The sequence below is a fragment of the Nuphar pumila genome, chromosome 12, assembly GCF_984573655.1.
Source record: "Nuphar pumila chromosome 12, dmNupPumi1.hap1.1, whole genome shotgun sequence".
Lineage (NCBI taxonomy): Eukaryota > Viridiplantae > Streptophyta > Magnoliopsida > Nymphaeales > Nymphaeaceae > Nuphar > Nuphar pumila.
Genome location: NC_143260.1, coordinates 93493160 through 93510167, shown reverse-complemented (window position 1 = coordinate 93510167; position 17008 = coordinate 93493160).

Sequence of the window (17008 nt, the reverse complement as noted above, 5' to 3'; positions counted from 1 at the left end):
GTAGAAGTTTTTTGTTGTTTGCAGGTCCAATATCTATATTCCTAATTGGTTTGGGCAACTGCATGTTCTCCACTTGTACAACATTACTATTGTTTATTATTTGGGACAATTGAATGTTTGGTTTATCAACATTATTCACTGCTTTGGATAGTGTGATGTTCAACAACACAATGAACTTGATAAATTGTTTTACATCATTTTCAACTACTTGTTGCATTATGTGAACTACTAAGTAAACATCCCCACTAAATAACATCCATACTACATCATCATCGCCAAAAACATCTACCCAACCTGGTTCATCACCTATGGACATCAAATATGCATACCAGAGGTTGATTAACTCTTCACTTAGTCTTGTTTTTTGAGACAACCTAGCCACTAATTCATTAAAGCTTATGTTTTTAGGGACCACTAAAGATCTTCAATTATGATCATCAGCGACATGGTAGTGCACTTTAGCTGATACTAAAGCCATCTTAAATACCTACACCAACCACATGGAATATACATCTATTGAGAATAAAATACATACAACAACCACTCTGCAAAACTAACTACCCACATTAACACATTGTACACGATCAACCCAAGCCCCAATACACATATACAAAAAATTAAAAAATCATAAAATAATGGTCTTTAAAGAAGCAAAAATATTATTTTTTTATAAAATAAAGCATCTTTAAAGCAAACACAAATCTTGAAAACAACCATATTATATTATTTCATAAAAAGGCCCTAAACTGTATGTGCGGAGGAGATTTTGTAGTCCACAGGTTAGGGACTACAAAGAACTCACCTTTCGATATAACAAGAGGAGTCAATGGGAAGAATGCCGATCGAAGATAAAAAAAAACTAAAAAATCATGCGAAGGGGATTTTGGGGACCACGAAGAACCCTAGATTTTGTTTTAAAAAAAAGTAAAAATTTTGAGGTGCTGGTACTGGGTCAAAAATAACCCTAAGCAAAAATAACCCTAATCCAGACATGATACCATCTCAAACGCATTAAAAAGGTGCACGTTTTAAATTTTAAAAAATATTTGAAGATTTTTTATGCAACAATTTTTATTTTTTATGCAAAGTAACTCAGGTATTTGTGATGTTTGGAGGTTCGAGTTTAAAAGAAAGTTCACTCACACATATTTTATGCGATGTTATTATATTTTTTATGTGCGGTAACTCAAGTATTTGCGAGGTTTGTCAATTCAAGTTAACAATTTTTTTACAGATTTTTTATATCAGGTAACTCAATTATCTGTGATATTTGTCGGTTAGAGTTAAAAAAATTTTGCAGAGTTTTTATGAATCTTTATTATATTTTTTATGCGATGTAACTCAAGTATTTGCGATGTTTAACAGTTCGAGTTAAAAAAAAACATATATTTTTTATGAGACCATTATTTCATTTTTTTATGTGAGGTAACTCAGGTATTTACGTTGTTTGTTGGTTCGAGTTAAAAAGAAAATTGCAATTTTTTTATGAAAAATTAGGAATTTTTTATGTGAAGTAACTCAAGTATTTGCGATGTTTGTCAGTTTCATTTTAAAAGAAAGTTCGCTCACACTTATTTTATGCGAATTTGGTAAATTTTTAATGCATGATAATTCAAGTATTTGCGATGGTGGAGTTTCTAGTGGAGATAGAGGAAAATCACATATGAAGAAAATTTGCATAAAAAAGATAAGTACGAGGGGCAAAAAGGTCATAAAAATATCAATATTTACGATTTTGGACAACAGATTGATTTGATAATTTTAAAGACATTTAAAAAAATATGTCATTTTTGTCATACAGTACTATGATCATTTTTTGTATATATAAATATTGGCTACCCTAGTCGGTTTCAAACCCCTAGCTGAAATGTGGAGAGGTTGTTTTGACTAAATACGACCCAATGGAAGTGTTGGACATGGACAAAAATGAAGGTCATCCTTTGGATTGCATTTTTTTATGCAAAGGTACCAATTTTTTAGGACTAAAAATTAGAGATATTATAGACCCTTGATTTCTCAATCTTCAAAAAAACCCAACATACACATGAGAAACATGATCCAAGGGGTGATTTCAACTACACCAAACTTGCAAATTACATTTGAAGCATCAGATATGCAAATGAGAGATCTAAAACCCATGAGGATAGTGTTAGAATAACTTGCATTGTGAGATCTCAACTAGATTGGCTACCCTCAAGTGTACTACCCTCTAGTAGAAACAACCGATTCCATCAAATTTTTGTGGATGATATGACCTATATGGTTTGTTTGGTCTAAAACAATGTTTTAGATTGTCCAATCATGGTAAGAAATATTTGGCACTAATGATGGTACGAAATTATTAAGTAAAAATCACCTTTTTCATATATCTTAGTTATTTTAGTAGATTTGACCTTATGGACGTGATCAACTAAAATTGGATTTTAAATAATATGATTGTAACATGTAAGCTGGTTTTTCAAGGGCTTTAAAAATCAACAGCTGACAATGTACCAAACATTCACAACTCAAAAACTATTTTTTTTTTTTGTCAAAAAACACAATCCAAAGTTTTAGTCCTTATTAAACAAACCATGTTGAACACATCTACGTCGTTAGATTGAGACCATACCGTTTGCATCTTTGATTACTCGAGCCGCATCTGAGCATTACCAAGTCCAGCCTAATCTGATTCACATTTGGATGGGATCAGCTAAAGTGAAATCTAGATCTGACTAACTTAAAATCTAGCATTTACATGTATTCGGATTCAAACTCTATGTGGATTCAAATCTTAGACTCCGATTCGGACGCAAAATCTAATGCTGAGTCCACATCTGACTACCAATAGGATCCTAATTCGGCAAACAAATCTGATTAATTATATTTGGATTCAGGTTGAATGTTGAATAATATCTTACTCGTTGGCATCCCTAACTAAATATAAGTCCATACATATATATAGGAAAAATATTTGATAATAATAAAGATAGGGAATTAATGAGCCAGAAATCATAAGTTCAAGTTGTATTGACTCAATCTTAACACATAGATGTGTTCGGCATGGTTTGTTTGCTAAGGATCAAACCTTTGATCGTGACTTTGTGATGTAAAAATGTGATCTTTTGAGAAATTTTGGCAAGTTGTAGGCTGCCGATTTTTAGACCCCTTTAAAAATCTAATTACTTGTCATAATCACATGATTCAAAATAAGTTTCCCATTAAACAAACCATGTAGATCATATGGGTAACATTTGATCAACAAAAAACTGGAATTTTTTGAAAAAAAGTGATTTTTACTATAGTTCTTTACCTTCATTAGTAGCTAATATTTACCTATATATACATATATAGGAAAAAATATATGGTGGTTATGTACCATGATTCCATATGGTGGTACACACAATTGTTTTCATACATCCAGCCACAAAATGGTAAATCTAACCATATATATGTGTTTATCATAGTTTATTTACCATGTTAGAATGTTTTGTCATGTCTAATATGCCATAAAATTACATTTTTGAGATGGCAAAAGTCTATTACATTTTTGAGACCGCAAAAATCAATGGCTAACAATTCATGAAAATAAGGGTGGTTTAAACATGTTATAAAATCTTATACTCGAGTCAACTTTAATACATGAAAATAATAAATAGAGCATGCTAAACATGAACCAACGATAAGATTTTGCATTTACATCAACGTAAATTAATTGTGTACCACTATAAGCTATGGTGGTACAATACCACTATAGAAGCACCCCCAATACACACCTAAAATGTTTGCTATAGTTGATTGTATTTACTATCAACTTAGCGAATGACTTTTTTTTTTCTCACTTCTAACACCATATATGTGATATATATCTTTATTAATGGGAATTGGATTTTGTATCCTTAGAATTTGTCTAACTGGATCTGCCCCATAGGAAATGCCCAGCTGGGATTACGCAGAGAGAGAAAGAGTCCTCACTTCTCCCAGGACTCTTTGAGAAACCTGTCCACCCTAGAGTCCTGCCCCGGCTGGGACTCTAGTAGGACACCCCCTAAAATCCCATCCATAGTAGGACTGTAGCTGTACAGTTACCTTTTTGTCCTTCCGAGACTCTATAAGTAGGCGTGTACAATTTAGTTTGTTTTTTAATGAGATTTGTTGAGTATTCCTCTAAATTTAGTTCTGGTTGTGTGATTTCTCCATAGGGAACAATGCTTCTCCCTCACTTGTCCATCCATCTTTGCTTGTCTGTTTCTCCTTCTCCAAAACTATGTCCCCTGCCCTGGAGATGTCCCTATCTCTCTCTTTCATGATGATGTCCTCCACCAGGACACGCCCCTGCTGAATGCCCCAAGGTGTTTTCCCCTGTGACCGTGTCCTTGCCCCGTGACACGGTCCAACGTTTCTGCCTAGCCGCACACTACTGCGACTTCCCTGACACCCCAGTATGTTGTGCCTCCCTCCTGCCACATGCCTTCCTCTGCCGCACACCATGCCCGAGCCACGCCCACGTGCAACTCCCTGTCTGTTTGCAAGCCCACCAACCAAGCAGGCCTTTTGGCATGCTGTGACCCCATGTGAGCTCCCTTCTTCTGAGCCGCAACCTGATCGACATACCTGGACCTGCAGGACTGACCCCTTTGAGAATTGGGTCTTGACATTTGGTATCAATCAAAGCATCTAGTGATCCTGAGAACCACAGCATTCCTCTGTTCGCCATGGACACCGCAAGAAGGGACCACTCCCTTCCCAGTTTTTGTACAAGTTCGATTCAATGCCTTTGTTCGGTGCATCAGAATCTTTTTTGTGTGTGGAGTTAGACCAGACCCAACGCTAATCCACCCTGAGTCTGGAGGAGTTAGCAGTATTCTAATAAAACCTAGCTACTTTTGGGAGGGTAAGCAACCCAAGTGTTCGATACTTGTTCTGGGACGTGTTTGCCTTAAGTGTAGGAGCCCCACACCTACTCTGTTGTATGCATTTGACATGACTAATACCGTTATCGTACTTCTTCTCTATGTACCTCATCAACTTTGTGTTTCCCTAGGACTGGTCCCAATGACCAGGTTAGCACGTTAATATGAACCTAGACAGTGAGCGCCCAAGCCCTTCTTGAATCCGTAAACCTGGAGACATATGACATGACGAGAGCTCAGGAGATGGTAGGGAAACTATGTACTACGTTTGAGACCTAGTTTGGTAAAGTGGACGACTAAATCAATGACTTGAATTAGACAGTGAGTGACCTCTAGGGGACCGTGGTGGTGCTCAATGAGAAACTGGACAAAGTTTTTCCGAAAACTCATCATGGCTATGGATGGTATCCAAAACCAGTTGGACAAACAACACGATCATCACAGAGAGTCCAACTCGGGCGGCCAGTCTTTGGGTTCCTCAAATGGACCCTATCAGGCTCGACAAACTAGGATGGAGTTTTCAAAGTTTGTTGGACCCCACAAGTTGGTTGGAGTGGACCCCTCAAGTTGGTTGTTTCAAGCCAAGCAATACTTTCATATTGCGAAGATGCCTAACAAAGACTCGTTAGCTTTTGCCTCGATCTACTTAGAGAAAAAGGCTATCAGTTGGTACCACTGGTTGGAAACTCATTTGGGGACACCAACTTGGGAAGGGTTTTCTAGAGCCTTGATGATTCGGTTTGAACCATCAGCAAACGCCAATCACCACGTTATGTTGTCCAAGATTTGCCAACAGAGCAACATCATTGAATATGAGGCATAATTAAGAAGGCCAAGTATGAGACTTCCCCTCAACAACCTTTTGAGGTAGTAATTGGGAATGGTAGCAAACTTAAATGCACCATCCTATGCCCTGGAGTTCGGTTGGAGATCCAAGGGATGATCCCGATGACAAATATGTTTGTATTATCAATTATGGGTGCATATGTGGTGTTGGGGATGCAGTGGCTCCAATCCTTGGGTTCTATCTGGTGGAACTTCAAGGATATGATTATAGAGTTTGATTACGGAAGCTATGTCGATCTGAGCCCCTTCACAAACACCTGCTTCCCTGGCTGAGTCTAAATAGCCCACCAAGGTGGTTTGAGAGGGTGTCATAGATATTTGTGATGATGGTAGTGGATGATATGCCCACGACCCTAGCAGAGACACATAGCGATTTGGAGGCCTTGCTCTACCCCCTCTTAGTCTCATGACCATTCAATTCTGACTAAGCCTAGGGCCAAGCTGGCAAATGTTGAGCCCTACAAATATCCACATGATTAGAAATTGAAGATTGAATGGTTAGTGAGAGAGATACTCTCAGATGGGATCATCAAAGCTAGCAAGTGTCTATATTATTCTCTGATTCTTTTGGTGAAGAAGGACAAATCTTGGTGGTTTTGTATAGATTACCAAGCTCTTAATCAGATCATGATTAAGGACAAGTACCTAATTTCGGTAATCGATGAGTTGCTGGATGAACTGCATGGGGCACATTATTTTTTGAAGGTGGATCTTTGATCTGGCTACCACTAGATATGCATGGCCTTAGGCGATGTGCATAAGACTATGTTCCTGACTCACGACAATCACTACGAGTTTCTGGTAATGCATTTTGGTCTCACTAATGCCGCAATAACCTTTTAGGGTCTGATGAATGATATGTTATGACCCTACCTTCAGTAGTTCATACTGGTCTTCTTCGACGACATCCTGATCTATAATTCCTCTTGGAAAGACCATATGCTCCACCTGCAGATTACCCTAAAGATCCTCGCTGAGCATCGATTGTATGCTAAGTGAACCAAGTGTAGCTTTGGTCAGTCCCATGTCCATTACTTAGGACACGTTATCTTGAGCTACACAAGATAAAGTCGAGGCAATGCAAAGTTGGCAAATACCCTAGTCATTTAAGGGGCTGCAGGGATTTTTCGACCTTACCGGGTACTACCAGAAATTTGTTCAAAGCTATGCTCAGATCACCCACCTCTTGACGGTCCTTTTGAAGTAGGGCACCTTTCACTAGAGCCGGGAGGCTACCGCAACCTTCGAGTCTCTAAAAAAGGCCATGACTCGGGCACCCATTTTGGCCCTATCAGATTTTATGAAGGCTTTAGTGGTTAATATTGACGCATTCGGGCTTGGTATAGAGGCTATTCTTATGTAGCATGAACACCCCTCACTTATTTCAGTAGAGCCTATTCACGTACGAAAAGGAGTTTATGTCTATTATCTTGGCCATGGACAAATGGTGATCATATCTGTTTGGTCAACACTTTATAGTCCGAACATACCATAGGAGTCTCAAGTTCATGCTTGAGCAGTGGGTGAGCACTCTTACCCAGTAGAAGTGTGTCTCAAAACTCTTGGGGTATGACTTTGAGATCCAGTACCGCAAGGGAGGCAACAATCAAGTGGCTGGAGCCCTCTTGCGGTAGGGATATGAGGATGAGTTGACGTATCTCAGAATGACCGTAGTCACTTTCTCCTTCTAGGACAACCTCAAGCGAGAGTATATGGCATATGACTTCCTTTGTACCGCATGAGCACATATTCAGAGAGGGAAGGTGCTTGAACTTGAGATTCAGGGGAATTTGATGATGCACCATGGGCGGATAGTAGTTTCACCTAAGTCGGATATGGCGACTCTTCTTGTAGAGTAGTACGCGACTCCTATAGTGGGTCATAAGCGGGTCCAACAAACCTATCAGTGTTTGAGTAGAGAGTTTACGTGAAGGGCTATAAAGAAGCAGGTTTGGTAGTTTGTGAGGCTATGTGATGTGTGCCAGAGGGTCAAGTACGAGGCTACCTCCCCCACTAGGTTGGTGCAGCCTTTTTCAGTGTCAGACCGCATTTGGGAGGACATATTTATGGACTTCATTGAGGGGCTTCCCTCTATGCAAGGAAAGTTCACAGTCTTGGTGGTGGTGGATCGACTGTCCAAGTATGAACACTTCTTGGTGGTGTCTTACTCATACATTGTTGCATCTATCGCAGAGTTGTTTGTATGAAAGGTGTTTTGTCTGCATGGGATGCCTCATACTATCGTTAGTAGCAAAGACTCAGTGTTCATCAGTACCTCCTAGGAAGAGTTTTTTAGGTTACAGGGCACCAAGTTGACCATGAGTATTACTTATCATCCCTAAATAGATGGACAAACCAAGGTACTGAACCAGTGCTTGGAGCACTACCTTCGCAGCTTTGTAGGTGACAACCCAAGGCATGAGTGAGGCTCCGCTTGTGGGTCTAGTGGTCCTATAACACAACCCACCACTTCTCCATACAGGTGACCTCATTTCAAGCCGTGTACAGGCGACCCTCTCTGACCATAGCTGACTATGTTAGTGGAGTTGCAGGAGAGAAAGTAGTGGGATTAACCTTTATAGAGATAGACCACCTCTTACTCTTGTTGCGTAAGAATATGTCTGCTGCCTAGAAGAAGATAAAGAGAGCATAAGATCAAAAACATTGACCGCACCAGTTACAGGAGGGTCACCTTGTGCTCCTTAAGTTGTTGCCCCACTGACAATGAGCAATATGATGAGTACAACAACATAAGTTGGCACCTCACTTCTACAAGCATTTTCCCATCTTGGAAATGGTCATTACATTGGCTTATCACTTGGACCTACTGATAGGAGCCTAGTTTCACCCTGTGTTCCATATCTCACTCCTTAAGCCATATAAAGGAGAGTCATCTTATGGTAGTCTGGCCCTACCCGACCTAGGTAATACCTAGCCTCAGTGTGATCGTTGCAAAAAATTTCCTTTTCTTTTTAGGCAAAGAGAAAACTCTCGCAAGGTCCATTTGACTTTTTGAAAAGATTTTGAAAAATTACTCATCTCCATTTTTTAGAAAATGCAGGAAAATGAGGAGATGGGGCTCGCTCGTCGGTACGAGGTTCAACCGTTCCTGACGCCTTTACCAGGGGTAATTGAACCAAGGATCAAATTTATGCCTTTAACTTGTTCAAATTTGCCTAAGAAATTATTCTAAGTCCTAAAATGCACAAAGAATCATGCTTGTGCTATGATTTTGAAGCTTAAAAATGTGTATGCTTTTGGAAATATTTTAGAAATTTGGATTTTTCAAGTGTCTTTGAAAAGGATTTGAAGACATATTTGGAAAAGTTATTTGGAAATGACTCGAAATGATTTAGAAATTGATCTAAAATCACTTAGAATTATTTTGAAATTACAACTTGAGATTGATTTTGTAATCAAAATTGAAAGTTTTGGAATTACAAAGGAATTGGAAAATTGAACTTGAAATTGAATCTGAACTTTGAACTCGAAACTCAAATGAATTTGAGTTTGAATTGAAAAGGTTGAAGTTTGAACTTTGAAATTTGAAGTTGAAATCAAAATTAGAATATGAAAATTGAGTTTGATTCTGGAATGAAATTTGAAATGGAAATCAGAGTTTGAAATTAAAATTTTGAATTGATTTTGAAATTTGAAATGATTTTTGAAATCAGAACTCAACTTAGAAATCAATTTTTGAAATTGAATTTGGAATTTAAAATTGAAATTGAGAATCAGAATTTAGAATTGAACTTTGAATTTAAAAACTTAAAATTGAAGATTTGAAATTGAAAATGTAATTGAATTTGAAAGTTAAGTTGAAAGATTAAAAATCAAATATGAAATTTTAAAATGAAATTGGAATTTAGAACTGGAAATTCAAGTGAAATTCAAATTCTAGTTTGGAATTAAACTTGAAATTGAGAATTGAATTTTGAAATTCAAATTTGAAATGGAATTACGAAATTGAAAATGGGAGATTGAAAAAAAAAATGAAATTAAAATTGGAACTTGAAAATGGAAATTAAGAATTGGTATTTGAAATAAAAATCAAAATTTAGAAATTGAGAAAGTTAAAATTAATATTTGAAATTGAAATAAGGTTTTAGAAATTTTAAGAATTGGAAAACATTTGAAAATGAATTGAAAGTGACTTGGAGAACATTTTGAAAATGCTTGAAATTTTAAAAATGATTTTGAAAATATTTTGAATTAACAAATGATTTTGAATTAGGAAATGAAATCAAAAATTAATTTTGTATTTAGAAAATAAAATAAAAAATGACTTTGAATTTTGATAATGAAAATGGTTTTGAATTTTGAAATGAAAATTGTTTTTGAAAATTATTTCAAAAATCACTTAAAAATTAGGAAAATGACTTGAATAATTTGGAAAAATGATGCAATTCTATCTTAAATGATGAATATGTCATTTCTTTGAAAAATTGTTTGAATTTTAAAGAGAATTTTATGCTTTATAGAATTGAAACAAGATTAAACTTCTATATATTCATGAATATGGCCACAAATATACTTTGGTTTAATCTTTTTTAAAATTCTAATAAAGAAAAGAAAGAAAATAAAAATTTGTGCCTTTGTAGAATTAAAACAAAATTAATTTATAATATATTCTTGACTAGAGACACAAATATATTTAAAATTAATCTTTATTTTAATTCAAATAAAAAAAGAAAAGAGAATTAATTTTGAAAGAAACGATGATTTTTGAAAATGACCTAAAAGTGTAGGACGATTTTTTATTTAATAAAGAATAATAACTCTAAGTATTATTCGTATTTCGACTAGGGCCATAAATATGAACTTTACTTAGTTTTACTTATCTTTTATTAAATGGTGCAAGTGCCATTCGTATTTTTCATAGTGTATTTAAAATTAAAGAAAAATAAAATGCAACACATTAATATGGAATTAATCTATATGATCATTCATTCTAAACTAAGCATAAAATAAAAAATCTCATTAATGAAATTATTACAACCTTTGGATTAATTACAATAACTGAAAAAGAAATGATTTTTTTTGCAAAATTAGCAAACATGTTAAAAATAAATATAGGCATTTATGAATTTTCTTCAATTATTAAAAAATTAAAGAAAATATCCAAATTAGCCTTTTATGCCCCAAAAAAACTAAAAAAAATAAAAATAAATGCAAATGATGCATGATCTTTGTAAAAATATTTTGAAAATATGTTTTAAAGTTTTAAAATTTTGAAATTGGGGTTTAAAACATCTATGCTTATTTTAAAACTTGAGCTTAAAATGAATTTAACCTTGAAATTGAGATTTTTATGAAAATGTATTGAAAATGATTGAAATAAAAAGCAAATAAACTCTAAAGTTTGTTTAAAATGAAGTTAAGGCATTCTAACTTAATCAAAATTATTTTTAATTCATAAAATACATGAATTATGTTTGAAAATAAATTAAAAAGTGATAAAAATGCTTAATTTAACTTTATTTTAACAAAACAATGCCTTTTATAAAATCAGTTTTAAAAAATGCAATGGATGAAAGGCAAATGACCATAAAAATTATGAAATTTGATATGGATAAACTAGACCCAAAATAAAAGAAAACCCTTTTTACAGATTTTGAAAATAAGTTTCCATTAGAGAGGACACATCTAAACAAGTTAAGATAAAATTTAAGAAATACTTAATGAGGCAAAATGATAGGGTTTTGATTTTCGATCAGAATTAGATATGAAAAATTCATAGAAATTATTGAAAATTTACAGGGATAAACTAAACAAACAGAGGAGAAAGATATAATTCACAAATCTAGAAAATGATCTCCCATCGGAGAGATCCAATCTGATCAAGTTGGCCAAAAACTTATAAAAAATTTGACAAAGAAAACGACAGAGTTCTGGTTTTTTATTTAAATGGCCAATGAAAAGGAAATGAAAATTTATGAAAATTATTATGCATAAACTAGATATTTTAAAAAAGAATTTTCTTTTTACAGATTTGAAAAATGATCTCCCATTAGGGCGATATGAATGCAACAAGTTGATCTTGGATCTAAGCAACACCTGAGATTACAAATAGAAAGGGTTACGACTTAAATTGTAGAAGAAATAGAAATACTCTATATAAATTGATGAAGTTTTATTGGTATGAACTAGACATGCAGATAAAGAAGGCGCTTTTTAAAGATCTAAAAAACGATCTCCCATTAGGGAGATATAACTCTGACAAAATAGACAAAAATCTGAACCATTAAAATGATACAGGGTAATAGGGTTGTGGTTTTTTATTAAAATCAGATATAAAAACACCATAGAAATTGATGAAAATGTATATGAAGAAATTAGATTCAATGCTTGAGACATTCCATTTATAGATTAAAGAGATAATCTCTGGTTAGGGATAAATCACTCCAACAAGTTGATCCAATTTCAAAAAAAAATCAGACAAGGCCAAATGATAGGGTTCGAATCTTGAGTTTTTTGAGAAACCAAACCAACTCAGAATGATTTGATTTTTGGTGGAGATCCCAAAAACATATGCATGAAGATGTCATAAAATGTCCAGACAAAAATAATGCCTAATTATACGTGAATTGATAAAATAAAAATGAACTATAATGAAAAATATCATCTAAACATGATTGAATAGAATAACATCTCATTAATGAATTGATCCAATAATCAAACATGAGATCCATGATTTCAAACCATGGATGATGATGAAAATGATGTAAAAATAGAATTAAAATATTTAAAAATTAAATTGAAAAGCATTGAGGCATAAATTGAAGTTGATTTAGCCCATTGAATATAAGATTTGATCTGTTGAAGATCAAATTTCATAATTCTAAATGGCCAGAATGAAAATGCACAAAGTAAATAGCAAATTGAGTGAATAAAAAACATAGAATGAAAATTAACATGGAATTAAGATAGATCTACATTGAAATTAGAAAGAAATTAAAAGAAAAGATCTAATTTACAAAAATTGAAAATGGAAAAAAGAAGAAAAGAAAGAGAAAAGAAATAAAAAATCAAAGAAGGGGGAAGAAGGACTTACCTTTGGCTGAAGAGGGGGTATTCTTCTTCCTATTTGGCACCAATCCCAAGGAGGAAGGAGAGAGAGAGGAAAGAAGAAGAGAAAGAGAGAATTCTTTTGATTCTCTCAATTTCTCAAAATTTTAACTTATGAAAAGAGAGACCCCAAGGGTCTTATTTATAGCTTGAAATGGGAGCATTTTGGGCAAAAATTATAGAAAATATTTCCCCCCCTTCCCATGTTGGTGCCAACCCTATGTGGGTATTTCTTCTTTTTGCAAATGGGCAAAAAAGTGATTTTGGCAAAAAATGCACATGTGGCACCCCTTTTGCAAGTGAGTGCCCATGTGGGTCTTTTTGAAGTTTTGTAAATGGATAGAAAAGGGATTTGATGGAAAATTTGACACATGGCATCACTTGGCAAGTGATGCCCATGTGTGCTTTTAAAAGCAAAACGGGGTTTTAAAACTGGATTTTAAAAACAACTTTGGTTTGTTTTTTAAAATGCCAAGTGGCGACCCTTCTTTGAAAATATATTTTTCTTTTTGATTTTTGAATTTAAGATGAAAAGTGAAATAAAAAGGGAAATTTGGAAATAATTGGATTCAAGAATCCAATTTTGATTTTCGAAAATCTAAATTGGGTTAAAACTGGATCCATATTGAATTTTTAGAACTTTTGCAAAAATATTGATTTTGGATTTTAAAATTCAAAGATTATTTTTGAAATTTGGGATACAAATTGGATTTTGATTTTGAATTTGAAATCCCCAAATTGATTTTGAATAAAAATTGGATTTTAAAACTGGATCTGGATCCATTTTGATATTTCAAAATCCGAATTGAATTATGAACTGGATCCAAGGTATTTTTCAAAAGTTTTTTGCCAAATGATGGATTTGAATTAAAAAATTCGAGAATTAATTTTGAAGTTAGAATAAAATTTGAATTTTGAAAAGGATCTGGATTCGAGGTTTTGAAAAAGATTGGATCTGGATCTCGATTTAAACGAAATTGGTTCGAAAATGGGAATCAAACCCTGAATATGGATTTCTGAAGAATGAAAAATCCCAAATTCATACTGAAAATTAGGATTTTGGATTTGGATCTTGGATCCAGCTAAAAGAATGGAGTTGGATTTGGGGATATGGATCAGAATCCAAGAGGTAAAATTGGATCTCAGATGTTAGATGAATCTGAGTTCAGAAATTGATTCAATCAACCTTCTGAACGAATCAGAAGGTGGATCCAGACTGAAATGGATCTGAAATGGTTAATTGGATCCTAGATATCTGATGAGATATTTCAGGTTCAAAGAATAAATTGGACTCTAGATATGGATTTCTGAAGGAATCATATGAAAAATCCAGGTTCAGGATGAAATTTAGACACCAAATCCAGCATTGGATCCAATATTCGAATTGAAATGGATTGGATCTTGGATGTTGATAAGATATTAGATGAAGGAATTGATCCGAGTCTGAATTGGGACTTGTCTTACTTCAGAAAAATGTCAAAAATAGTGTCTTAAAGAAATTTGTATTTTTTTGGTTTTTGCTCTGCAGGGGTAGAAACACGGTACAAAACTGGTCTAAACTAATTTGAACTAGATATGATTGGAATGAACTGAATCAGAAACCAGTTATACTCAGGTGATGATGCAGAGCAGGATTGACCCAGATCCATATAGCTTGACCATGGTAGGGAATCAAACCTGCACGATGGGATCGAGGATCAGACCCAAGCAGTGGATCCGACCCAGTTCCAATCGGTATCGAGATGCCCCAGATCCCTGCATACCTACTCCAGACGAGCATAGGGAGCACAGGCCCATACGCTCCAGATCCAGCAACAAACAGAAGTTGTCTCGGGTCCGGAACTAGACCCGAGACCTAGATCCAACTGCACCCTTTAAAAGGGCCAGTCTAGGGCTGCGTGAAAACACACACAAAATATTGGATTATCGCAGGCTTTGTTTTCTTGAGTTTTCTGATTGCCTTTCATCAACCTTTTTTTCAATGTTTGTTTATTGTTCTCCTTACCTGCTTGTTTCTTTGTTTCATTTCCTTGTTAGATTGATTATTACTGATAATAAAATCAACCACTGTTCATTCAAGGGTGGTTTTCAATATCATTCTCAGCATACTTCATGACTAGTGCAGTTGTGAATCTCATTTCTCAGCCCCTACGTGCCAAGTTGCAAGCAAGAAACGTTGCATCACGTGCAACATGATACCTCTCTGCATTAAAGTGGTATCAGAGCACAATTTTCTCCTTCGTCAGCGGCATGGCTCAAGAGGCGAGGAACGATCCTACAAGTGGAAAAGAGCATAAGGAAATCAGCAACGAAGATCCGATGTTGGGTATAATGGAGATGATGACCAAAATACAAGAAAACATATTGCGTATGAACAAAGAAGTGGCAGAGATATCCAAACGGCTGGACGAGATTGAAGGTCGGCTCATCGCCCTAGAGTCACCAGTGGAGCCGCACATGACGTCAACATCAAAAATGGGTACGGGCGTGGGCGACAGTGTAGTCAATATCGTCAATACTACCGTGATCGATCCCACTCAACTAAGTTGTCAGCCTACCGTGCAACCGGAAGGCACCGAGGAGGACTTGCGCAGGGATGCTGGTCATGCGACATTCCCACCGGCGGTACCATTTCTAAACCATGTCCCAATAGCAGCGAATAACCAGATCAACAACACTTTCCAGTCGAACGCGGGGGTCATCATAAGGCCTTCTGACGCCAGCCTGAGTGCACAAGCCTGACATCAACCCCCAACACAGGGGCTGTAGGCCAGGCATGGCCTGTAGGGTTCGAATGAGACGCGAGGCCAGGCTGCAAGCACGCCTGCATTGGCCCGAGTCAGGGCTGACCTAACAGCCCTCCCGTCGCACGTGCTTGGTGGATCAGTCGCAGCCCACCAGCGTGCCGGGGGGTGTGGACCCTTGTGGGTCAGACCGAACCTGATAGGGTCCGGTCAGGAGCCAGTTTTATCAGGCCCAAGACCCGGATCCAAGGGACCATCCTTTGGGCCTCATGGGGGGGGTCCGAGCTCCGAAACCCATTACCTGACCTACCCAGTTGGGTTCGATTCGCGGTTCACCCCGAATCAGACCCAACCCACTATGTTTGAACCCCAAAATGGATCCCATGCCGACCCAAACCCCTATCGGACCCGGACGAAGCTCCAGTTTGAATTTGAGCCTGGTCAAAACAAGACCCATCCTTTTATGGATCAGAGATCGAGTTCAAACCAGGCCTTCTCACACCACAACTCGATCCATTATCCTACCTACCCCATTCTGGGTTCGACGAGTAGTTTAGGACTTGACCCGATATGAACACCCCAAATTTTCACTCACACTCGCAAACACTTTCATACAGGTCATTGAGATCTATTCTCTGGGACTTCCGAAAATCAAATGGGTTGACACCTGAGCTTGGATCACTCAGAGGTCCAATTTTTGTTTCAAATTCTTAATATTTCTCTATTTTGGCTCAAACACTCATCCTCAACTGGAAATTTTCAAAATTTTGTCTGTGTCAGGGGTCTGAGATTTCAAATCCATCATTAAGAGTTCATTGCATATCATTGCATATCAGTGTATAACATTTCGCATCATTCCAATGCACAACATGTCATCTCGAGGTCCATAACTCTAGTTTTGAGATTTTTTTAATCTAGATCTGAATTTTAAAACCTTCAAAATCAATTTTAAACCCTAGGTTTCAAAATTGACAGTTTTACCCTTTGATAAACCCCCATGACCTTGTATTTCAAAATATTCTCTCGAGAAAGCGATCTGGATTCCTTTTCAACTGGATTTTCAAATTTTTGAACTGGATTTGCTCTGCAAAGGGGGGATGAAATTTCAAACTTTGAACTTTATTGCAAAAATTTCAAAAATCTTTCATTTAGTCCAAAACTCTTTTTTATTTTTTTTTTATAAAATCATTCTACCCCTTTTGATTTTTCAAATAATGTTTCTTTTATTATTCTTTTGAAAATAAGTGGGGCCCACTTCAAGTGGCGCCACATTTAAAAGAAAATTTCAAATAGGTTAGGATTAGTTTACTAATTTTTGTTTAGGTTAGAATTTTTAGAAAAATTCCAAAATAGAGTCTAAGATCTTTTATTTTTCTTTTTAATTCCAAATTCAAATTTTAAATAAAAGCTTTTCAAAAAAAAAAAAATCGAATGTGGGCCCACCTTAAGTGGCGCCAC